The sequence below is a fragment of the Sander lucioperca genome, chromosome 20 (genome assembly GCF_008315115.2).
Source record: "Sander lucioperca isolate FBNREF2018 chromosome 20, SLUC_FBN_1.2, whole genome shotgun sequence".
NCBI lineage: Eukaryota > Metazoa > Chordata > Actinopteri > Perciformes > Percidae > Sander > Sander lucioperca.
Genome location: NC_050192.1, coordinates 22757547 through 22769677, shown reverse-complemented (window position 1 = coordinate 22769677; position 12131 = coordinate 22757547).

Below are 12131 nucleotides of genomic sequence, written 5' to 3'. Positions count from 1 at the left end.
AAGGGGGAGGCTGGTTGAGAGATAGGGGATGAGGGGGAGGCTGGTTGAGAGATAGGGGATGAGGGGGAGGCTGGTGGAGAGATGGAGGGATGAGGGGGAGGCTGGTGGAGAGATAGGGGGAACCAAACTGATGTGACTGAGAGAATCGTTTCCAGACGCTGCAGGCGACGCTCAGACATGAAGGATGTTCGCTCCGTTTCACTTCATCAAGCACCATCGCATGGAGTCATGACAACCATCCAACGATTCATCCATTCATCCATCCATCGGCTCAACCATTGAGCTCCAAGAACACTGCAAAAAAACATCATAATAGTACTTAAGTAATTAATTAAAACTAATGAAAACAGGTAATCTGTAGGTGATCTGTAGCCATATTTTCCACATATTCAACCACTGAATCATCTGTTTATTTGTTCAACAGTGGTATTGCTGTTGGAAGAATAGATCCATCCATCTGTTCAGCCATAGAACCATTCATCCATTCAAATCATCATCATTTCCTTCTGTTTGTGTTGGTTCTGTTTGGTTCAATGGAGAACCTGCAGATTTCATCCCCGTCCTGTCCTGGGAAAGGGAAGTTTGGGGTCCCGTGCTGGAACTGCTGCCTCCGCAACCCGAACCCCGGATAAGCGGGTGAAGCTGGATGGATGGTGAAGGATTTTATTCTAAAATGTGACCGTAATTGACCGGTCTGGCCCTAAAAAAGGCCAGACTTAATCTGACTCCAATTTTGTGGTCACTACACTCTGAATGGTGTTCGTTTACTGGAAGATCAGAGAAATAAAAACTCAGGATTCGTCCAGTTAAAGTTAATAACAAGTTTTAGTGAATGATATTGCAGAATACAAGTACGTGTACACGGATCTGATATTACAAGGCAGAGTCTATCTCTCCTAACGGACCAACAGAGTCTCCCCCAGCATCAGGTGCCGCTAAGTTAAAATACTCTCTTATTTATCCAATTCTGTCCGTCCTCTGGTGTGCTGTCATCAGTTTGGATCCAGTCCAGATCTTCTGGCTCCAGCCGGCTCCTAACGATTTTGTAACACACTGTATGAAAAATGACCTTGACTTTTCCCATTCTCAGTTCAACAGACAAGTCGCTATTGTTGGATTTGAACACCTGTGTGTTTTTAATCTCCTACAAACTTAAGGAGTTTCATGTGAGCCGAGGTCATTTCCATACTCTGTGTCACAAATCCCGCGCTTAAAAGACATGCACCATTGTTGCCACCTTCCCCCCCGATCAGAGAAGAACTTTTCTTTCAGGCCTATCCCTCACTCCTTTTTCTAATGTCTAATTACTGTAAGTCCAGATGGCCTCTCATAACTCAGGGAAAAGGGGCAACAATGGAGCAACATGAACTCTAAAAACCTCTTCTTAACACTTTCACAAAATATATGCTAACAATGGATAAATGGATTTGTAGCTCAAACCAAGATGGAGGAGCAAAAACTTTAACAGCCCTATTTTAACAATCTAAGTGCATGGCGTGAAGCGCCTGGTGCAGGTGTGTTTAGGGCGTGTCCAAATCCACTTTTGCTAGTTTGACGGCGGATAAAAGGGTCCGTGCGCCGGGTGCATGGTTCTAAAGGGTTGTACTTAGTGTCTTCATTAATCAGAGGTGTGTTTTGGGCGTAACATGCAATCAACCAATCAGAGATCATCTCCCATTCCCTTTAAAAGCCAGGTGCGTTTGGACCTTGGAGCATTGCTGTTATGATGGAGGATTTACACCGTAATATTTTTATTTGTAATCTTCTGCATGTGTGTGTGTGTGCTGCTGTGCGTCCCTGTGTGTGTAACAAGCATAGTGTGCACGCACTGTGCACGAGTCTAGTAGCATTTTACTAATGCTCTGTTAAAATAACAATGAAATGCTGCGTTATTGACTTTAGACCAGGTTTTTGTTGGTCAATGGCGCGATCAGTTTGTGCTGCCTCAAGATAGCAATACGCCCAGAATGCACCTGAACACACCTCCCTGTAAGACCAGCACGCCCAGAATGCACCTGAACACACCTCCCTGTAAGACCAGCACACCCAGAATGCACCTGAACACACCTCCCTGTAAGACCAGCACGCCCAGAATGCACCTGAACACACCTCCCTGTAAGACCAGCACGCCCATGGGCCACAGTTGGGCGCAGGTGCATTTGCTGTTTAAACGACGCGGCCGCTGGACGGGAAATTGACAACTGCGTCGGTCTTAAACTAGCAAAGACACTTGTGCTAGTCTTTAACAGGGCAAGCTCAAATGACATAAAATACATTTAAGAAACATATGATAGAAACAGTTAAAAATATTGGCAATACAAACAAAGTGCAAAAATGCAAACAGTGCATATTATTATTAAGTATATTATTATGTATTCTTCTTGTCTTGGTGTCCTGTGCTGCAGCTCGGCAGCCAGCAGATGTCAACGTTGCAGCAGACGGTCCTCGTCGTGTCACTTGTGTCAGGTGCTGAGAGCTGCAGGCAGCAGCAGCAGCAGCTCCTGCTGAGGCAGATAAGTGTGAGCCTGAGGCCGCGTGGACGGCTGAACGCTGCTCTATCTGTTTCTATCCATCCAGAACACAAACTCCACATCTGAACGCCGTGATAACCGGCCTGCAGCTGCCAGGGGACGGCTGACTCATAATCAGGAAAGGGTTAATTATACAAACAAACATATTATACATTAATATAAAATAAACAATAAATACAGAAACAAAGTAAGAGAGACAGTGAGACGGTGTCAGTGGGGGTCTGAGGCCTTGTTTCCATCCAGAGAACAAACTCTACATCTGAACGCTGCAGCAACACAGCTGCACAACCCCCCCGAGGACAGCTCTGGGCGTCTAAATGTCGCCAATATTGCATCTTAAAATGACCATACTGCAGCGTTTGCATGTTTAGGAGACTATTTTTGAAGCATGCTGTGATATCTGATGTGATATCTCAGGCTTCTCTCTCATGACCATCAGCCACCTTGAGACCTAGGGCCCTGTTTCAATGATCTAAGCGCACGGCGTAAAGCGCCTGGCGCAGGTGCGTTTAGGGCGTGTCCAAATCCACTTTTGGGAATTTAACATAGGGGTGTACTTACTTATGCCCCCTGTATTATAAGGAAGAACATTTATTTATTTACGATACATTATTCATTCACAAAGAAAATTGGTGTCCTTAAAGATTGGATTTTTCCTAATTCTTTTAATTAAGGCATTAAGATCAATTTCCAAAAGATGATTTTTTTAGCAACTTTAGCATGGGTATGCAAACTTATGCACATCACTGTATCTATCTAGCCATCCATCCATCCATCCATCCATCCATCCATCCATCTATCCATCAATTATACATCAAAACCAAAACAAACTGCCCACATGATGCCAGCTGTTTGCTGCTAACAGACCTGACAGCAGTGTTGGTGTAGCAGAGGGCGGCTCAGCCTCAGAGCGCTGATCACTAGCAATCAGCGCTTTGGTGCTAAATGTTTGGAGAGTTCCTGTGACCTCTGCCAGGGACAATCAGCCGGGGAGCCGAGCAGCCTGCCCCTCAGCTCCAGCAGCCAATTTAAAGCTGTGAGCGGCGGCATCAACGGCTTCCCGCCTGCCGCTCCGCATTACAGACCTTAATTGATTTTTGGTTTGTAATCTCAATGTCTTAATGACATTCTGGATGCAGCGGCTCTGTGTGGAGACGGACGCTGTCCCATTGCTAATTAATAAATGTTTGTATCGTTATCAACAGGGCGGGCGGGCGGAGGATCTGTGTCACTCACAGCAGGAAGGTGGGTGTCTGAGTGTGTTTACACGCTAATAAAATGTCGTTAGGATCCAGTTTTTGAGGCCATCACTTTGATTTATGCAAGACGGAAGCTGCCAAAAAAAAAGACTCGCTGAATAAATGAATGCAATTGTAATGTACCAGAAATATAAAAAATGTAGGAATGTATTCATTGATAAGATGTGCATTATGTTGATATTTTTTAAAACAAAAGGTGAAATGAAAAAGGAAAGAAAATATAAATTTTTCTAAATGTTTTTATTTTGGCATTTTCTATTAATTTTTATTAATTTTTAAATGTATTTATTTTTTGCATTTTTTTCTATTCATTTTAATTCATATTATAATTAATCATTTCATAAACTTTTTTTTGCATTTATTTTTTCTATTTTAAATTAATTTTGAAATAAAAATCTTCAATTATTTCTTTTTAAATTAATCTGTTCATTTTTAAATTATTTATTTATTTATTTATTTATTTATTTATTTATATATTACTTTCACGTTTGCCTTTTTATTTCCCCAAATGTTACAATTGCTATGGTAGGAAGGAACATCTGGTCATTTTTTTTTTATATTAATCTAATTCCCAGGGTTTGAAATTATTATATAATTATTTATTAATTATAATATAAAGATGGTATACATGTCTGTGTGTTTACAGACACATCTGGTGTGAGTCATACATCAGCCAGCTCATTAGCATTCAGATGGTCACACCCGCAGAACCAACCTCACCTGTGAACTGAGCCAAAGCACGCCACCGATGTCGGGACAATATTGTAGTTAATCTCCTGGATAATCCTCAGAAGGAGACGGAGACAAATGACTAGGAGCAGGTTAGGGTTGGCGGTCAGATGTCGGGTTTATAATGTGTTCAAGGGTCGGCCGAGGGGAGACTGTGGAGGAATGATAAGCAGCGATGGCTGCCCTCTTTTCATGAGACAAGAGGCTGCCGACTTCCATTTATCACAGAAGGTCAGAGCACTGTTGGCGATGAAGCGAGACACGGTAAACAGCAGATACAGGACACAGAGAAACTAACACAAAATCTACACGGTGATGCAAATACATGTGTTGTTTCTTATGCACACATACAGACACATTCGTCCTGCATCTTCAAATCAACACATTAAAGCTACAGTGTGCAACTATTTCACATTAATGAACGTCTGTTACATTCAAGCCATTGCCAAACTGGGTTGCAGAAGCTCGAGTGATGCGTGTTGTGTCACTGCTGAGAAAGGAAACGGCAGCGTTCTGCTTTGGAGGTGAAGAAGACATTTATAGAGGAAGGTTAGAGCACCTATGGCTATGAAGCAGAGCAGAGTAAACAGCACATACAGGACACAGAAAACTAACAAAATCTGCATGCTTAACGTTCGTCCTGCATCTTCAATTCAACACATTGTAGCTGTAGTGCGCGACTATTTTATATTGATGAACGTCCGTTACTTTCAAGAATATAGTTCCCGGTTTGTTTACGGTTAGTAGATGGCTGTGTCTCATGTTACATTGTTTTTTGTACACGCTGTGACTCTACAAATCACAACATGTAAATAGGAACATGTTGCCATTATTTTGTCACTTATTGGGAGCAGTAGGCTAGATGGAGCCGGTTACCTGCATGTACTGTGCTGGCCTGATGCCGCTGGAGCCGTCAGACAGAGTTACAACACGCACGGAGATGAGAAGGGTATGTATGGACTTGTCTAACTCTGGGGGATAGGGTGAATAAGACAAAGTCCCAATAAGTCGGCGTGTTCCTTTAAGCCTTTCAGCTCTAAAACATTCTCTCTGCTTTTCTCAGTGTGGCTACGTTTGCAAAGTGGTGTCGTCCTGCGACTTTCACGCACAGAAGCTTAAGTGATGCATTTTACGTCAGCACTGAGAAAGGAAACAGCAGCATTCGGGTTTGGAGGACGAAGAAGACTGCTGCAACAGGAGAAGGCGAGGCTGAAACCCCAAAGAAGCGCCCACAAAATACTTTTAGAGCCCTGCACGGTGAAGTTCCTCCCTACATCTCTGACTTGATTAGAGACTAGTCTGAGGTCATTAGGTCAGAGGATATTAGTGGTTCCCCGCACTCATTTTAAAACTAGAGGGGAGCGATCATTCCCAGCAGTGGCTCCTAGGCTGTGGGATGTCTTGCCTCCCTCTCTACGGTGTGTGAATTCTGTCGAATCTTTTAAAAAGCAACTGAAGACTCTGCTATTCAAGCAGGCTTTTGGTTAGTCGAGGGGTTTTTATGGTTGTTTGATATGTTTGCTATTTGTATTTAAATTTTCTTGTATTTTAATTTGTTGTATCGTATTACATTTTATTGTGAAGGACTTTGCGATTTTTATCTGTTAAAGGTGTACAAATAAACTTTACTTACTTACTTACTGAAGTACTAAAATCCCCAAAAGAAAGTGACCGACGGACCGACTGGCGCATGTGGATGCCCCGACTGTTGTTGTCGTAACTTAGATTTCCTCGTGGGGGAGACAGAAACTTTAGAGGAGGTGCAGTTACTTACAGCACAGCGTCGATGGAGGACGCAAGTGCACATGAATAGACTTTAATTTTTTTTTCCTTTAAAGTTGGGATTAGGATTGCATGCAAGACATTGTCTTAAAACCACAGACTGTGAAAAATGATGACGTGGCAACACTAACGTCACAAATTAGTTTGTGGACTTAAGGGGCGGCTGTGGCTCAGGTGTAGAGCCGTCGCCTGCCAATTGGAAGGCTGGTGGTTTGATCCCTGGCCCTGCAGTCCTTGGGCAAGACACTGAACCCTGAGTTGCCCCCGATGCTGCGCCATCGGAGTGTAAATCTGTGTGAATGTTTATCTGATGAGCAGGTGGCACCTTGTACGGCAGCCTCGGCCGGAGTGTATGAATGTGTGTGAATGGTGAATGGTTCCTGTACTATGAAAAAGCGATTTGAGTAGACGTTAAGTGCTATATAAATACAGTCCATTAACATTTACTGCTGTTTTCAAGCCAGCAGTTTGCATTTTGGAGACTGAAATTACCATATTTGGTCAAAAGGAAGAAGCTGTGGATCTTGACACAGCTAAGTCAGTGTTGTTCGTGGTTTTATGGCGCTAAGCTAAACGCTAAAGAGGGAAAGTTGCAGATTTTCAACCCTTCTGAAGAGAGTCATCCAGTGGAGATTTACTGGCACAGACGTCCGGGTACTGGCGCCGTTCATCTGCATGTACGGCAGAACAGACTTCCCCTTAAGCTACCAGCTAACGCTAGTGGTAGCTAGCTAACTTGGTTGGCAGAACGCTGAACAAGCAACCAAAATGTCCCAATTAACTTTGCTGAAGTGAAAACACACAGTGAAAGTCAAAGTTTAAGATGAAAACACGGACAACAGCCAAAAACAAGTTGAGGTCTATTTTAATGTCCCCGGTGTTAGCATGGTTAGCATTGCTAAGCCTGTGTCCTGACTGACAGGTCCTAAAGCATCCCCTGCTTTATCGTCTGTTTTAAAATAAATGGGAGCATCATTTACTAAATAAACATCATGCTGTGTTGAAGAAGACTTGAAACTAACGATTCAGAACATAATCTTGTTATGGAAATGTTTACTGAGTATAAACCGCGTTTATAAATCAAGAGAGAAGTAGGCTCATTTTCTGTTTTCTCATAGATTTCTATAGAAAGACTTATTTTTGGAGCCTGTGGACTGCAACCCCGTAAAAGTGGAAATGGGAGAATGAAATGAAAATGTGACATGATGTCTTTCATACAGCCAAGAACGGAGGGAGTTCCTACAAGGTGAAATAAAAACAGGACTGAAGCGAGAATCAATCAGCCGGCAGGCAGCTAACGTCACCGCAGACATTTAACCAAACCTCCATCTACATCACACACACACACACACACACACACACACGCACACACACACACACACGCAGACACACACACACACACACACACACACACACACACACAGACACACACACACACACACACACACACACACACACACACACACACGCAGACACACACACACACACACACACACACACACACACACACACACACACACACACACACACACACACACACACACACACGCAGACACACACACACACACACACACACACACACACACACACACACACACACACACACACACACGCAGACACACACACACACACACACACACACACACACACACACACACATTCTCACACTAAAACACAATCTCACACACCCACACTCTCCACGCAGACACACACACACACACACACACACACTCTCACACTCTCCACACACACACACACACACACACACACACACACACACACTTTGATTCATCATGGCCGTCCCTGTAGGGCCCCGAGGCTGAAAAAAACCCTCTACAGTTGTTTTTATCGAGATAATGGCCCTTGCCCATTTAAAGGTGTCGCTGTGATTTATGGAAAACTTTCTTCCCAGCATGCCTCTGGATTACCATCGCTCTCTCTCAGAGAAGAATGGCCATATGCAAGCTACAGATAACAGGAAATACATACTTCTGTTTTTCTTTCTGCTTATTTTTTTGCAGGCATTTCCTTTCTTAGCTTCACCTGCATTTGTAGAAAAATCTGTTTGTTTTGAATGAAGATAACATCGCCCGCTCTGGTCCCAGGCCAGTGGGGCTGGACATAAACAGAGTTTGACATACGCGCCGGGGCAAAAAAAAAGCAGCTGAGACCTGGCCTACCACGAGCACATATGGACAAAACAAACTAAACATATATGTTGGTAGTTAATTATCAATTTTCAAATATTGCACCTGTCAATACAGAACGAAATATTCTGTAGCCTATTTTGCCGTCGATACTGCCGACGTTGTCTTTGCTATTAACAAAATAAAGTTGAAGAACACGCTATTATTTCATTTTATCAATGGGAAACATACATGTGTACAGACAAGGCTAGCAGAAGCTATAGTATGTTGGTCTGCACCAGCTACCGAGCGCTGGCTAGCTACGGAAGCATATGATTTTGATTCCATGGTGCGGAGCCGTGCCTCAAACTCACTAAGCCTCGCCTCCAGAGCAGCGAATAAACTACATTTATTACATGTATCTTTATCACTAAAGGAGGCAGAGGGATAGCTAAACATTTGACACACTGAGCACGGGAGAGCAGGAAAGGAAGAGGAATTAGCCATTGCTAATGGCTAAGCAAAAGTAGCTAACAGTGTTTTAACAATTGTGCTTGAGTATAACTAGTGTGCTAATTTCAATTTAGCAAAGCCAATGTCGCTGCGTCCGGAGCTTACCGCCGTCCAAGACGATTGTGATTGGTTTAAAGAAATGCAAACAACCCAGAGTGTTTTTTTCTCCTATCCCAGAATGCATCTGTGGAGTAAATTTGATATCTTAAGAAACATTTAGCACGATGTTTTTTTGCCGTCATCAAGAGATCAGTGCACCTGCACAAGTCCGTGTGGTGCAGAAACTGTTTAGGCAACAAAACTACTTGTTTAGCTTAAGGAAAAGATCGTGCTTTGGGTTCAAATAAGTAAGTTTGTTACGTAACTTACGTATGTAGCATAATTAAACGTTGACTTTTGCTTTCACACGGGAAATGAACAGCAGCCTCCTGGGTGAAAGTCCTACGTTTGTTTGACTCATCTACTCTGACTTTGTCGCTCTTTATTCTACGTCAGCCCTGCACGTAATGGCGCACTATTACGTGGATCATATATACGGATTAAAGGCATACTATGCCGTTTCCATTTTTGTCAAACAGCGACCCCTAGAGGAGTACTTGTATTTAACGTTACCTTTGCTGCTTTTTAGCTCTCGCCAACGAGCGAAAGCCTGACCGAGTGGGACTCTTGTCCGGTTCCTCACGCGGTCAGTTTCCTCGTTTTCTTTTCCTTGACTTTTCCGCGTTTTCTTCGTCGACTCTGCCATGATTCCCGTCTGAAATGCGTGCTAGTGTCTTCTATAGAGGCTGCTTCTTATATGTTGTTATTGTATGTGACGTCGTGCCGGAAGGCAAGTCGTGATTCTCGCAAGATTTGGCGGGGCACCACCTCTCAAGCCTGCATTGCTGGTTTCCCCCCCTGCTTTGCTATCGGGATGATTTACCCTACTACGAGTTTGTTTACAATCGAAATGACTTCAAAGCTGTTATATTAAGGTACAAATCTTGCATAGTATGCCTTTAAATAGCGCATTACTATTCGCAGGTAGAAGTCTGAACAGTGCATGAGGACAGCCTGCACAGATGGAAGTCTAAATGAGGAATTTTCTTTTGCACATGACTAAATATGGCACATTGAAGCCAGTGGTTTTTTAAGATAAAACTCATGCTCTATTCCTGTCACGTTGTTGGGAAGAAAGTCTTTATTCCACAACCTCTCCTGCTAACCTTGAAGTCACACCAGATAATTAAAAAATTAAGCCTATTATTTATATGATTACGTATTCGTAGAGGTTAATCAACAAGTGACACAATATCTATAGCTCCCTTTTAATTAGCAGAATCCACTGTTAATCTTTTATATTAGATCTTACTGCCGGCCTCATATCAGCTTGAACTTTAAAATGCATTTCTGCACAGAAACAACAGTGGATTTTGTTCCCTATCATCACTTATTGAAACTCTTAAATAAATCTCTTTGCAGTCAGTATGGACAGAAAAGATGATTAAAGGAATCGATATTCATATTCAATGTACATGTGTGCATGTCAGGATTGTTTTGAAACATGAACCTATCCTTTAACCAGTGGTGTAGTCTCCGTGATACGCAGGTATCCGCAGTATACCCACTAAGAAAGCTCCAGGATTTCCTTAAACCCACTTAAAAATGCCCAATGACCCACAAAAACATACTTTCCATTATATTTTTGATTGTCATCTGTGTTTTTCTTCTTCACATAGGATAAATAAAGGGATTTCCACGGTAAATTGGTGCATAAAAGTGTGTCAGAATGCAGGAAATTAAGTCTTTGAAAACTTCCCTGGGGGAGGACACCCAGACCCCCCACTGTGCCCCCCCCAGCCTGATCTCACAGAATTCCGTGAAATGAACACGGCCCCTAAACTCAAAATCTGTGGCAGTTTCACGGAATTGCCAAAGATTTCGTGATGGACCCACGGAAGAATTCCGTGAAATTAACACGGCTCCTAAAAGTTATGGAAAAGGTCGTAGGTGGGCGGGACAACAATGGGTTGCGTTTAGGAAAAGAAGAACGGGATGGGACGACCGTATACAGCGGACGGGTTAGGCAGTCCTTCCAGAAAAAGTTTTTTTGTGATTGTTGCGGGCAAAGATCCTTGATTATGCGGCACGTTTTCTTAAAAAATGCGATGGAATATGCGGGATATTTATGCAATTTTATGCGATGAAATTGCGGGAACTTGCAAAAACTGCGGTTTCAACATGGCTTCGTCGTGGGGTTTGCAGCTTTTCGATGATGTTCACGTCGTGTAATTACGTCACTTCATAACGTTCCCATGGCAGCAGGGGAAAATGGCTGCTCTTGTGTAAAGTAAGTCATTTTTCAACTTTCTGCTAAGATATATGTGTGACTTTTTTGCAACGAAAATGCGGGGATTATGAAATCATGCAAGCCCCGCATATTTTGCACGGAAATCTGCAATTTATGTGGCGAAAGTGCGGCGTATTTGAAAAAATGCGGCCCCCGCAAAAATATGCAGACTTTGGCTAATTATGCATTGAATTATGGGATCGCATAATCACGTTTTTCTGGAAGGACTGGTTAGGTTTAGGAAAAGAACGGGACGGTTAGGGTTAGGAATCGTGACACGCGGGACACGATCCCCGCTCTCCTGGGTGAAAGTCCTGTGTTTGACCCATCCTCCCCCCCAACCAACCTCCTTATGCATATTTTTGGGCTTTCATACTACTTGCTAGCATTGTCGTACTTAATGCTACATCATCTTCTCACTGACTTTACTTTGGCATTGTTTTCCGTGGTGGCCACACAGAATTTTCACACATTTCGTGCCACCACCACGTAATGCGCTGTTAACAGTTCGTGATCATTTCACGGAATTCTGTGAGACCAGGCTAGCCCCCCAAAGTTAGATTCTGGCCCATATTCACAGGCCAATATGTACATATACAGTTCAGTATACCTACTACAATACATTAGACTACACCACTGCCTTTAACAGCTTCTAAATAAGATAAAATAGATAAAAACACAGATATTATAAACAAATACAAACAAATATACATACTTACAGAGCTTTTGACTGCTTCAATATGAATTATGTAGACCAACAAATCCTGGATATTGTGTTTGAAATGCATGGAGATGAGAAAATAAAGAGAACAATGCCTGGGAGGATTCTCCCACACTGACACCCAGCCTCACCCAGAGAGGA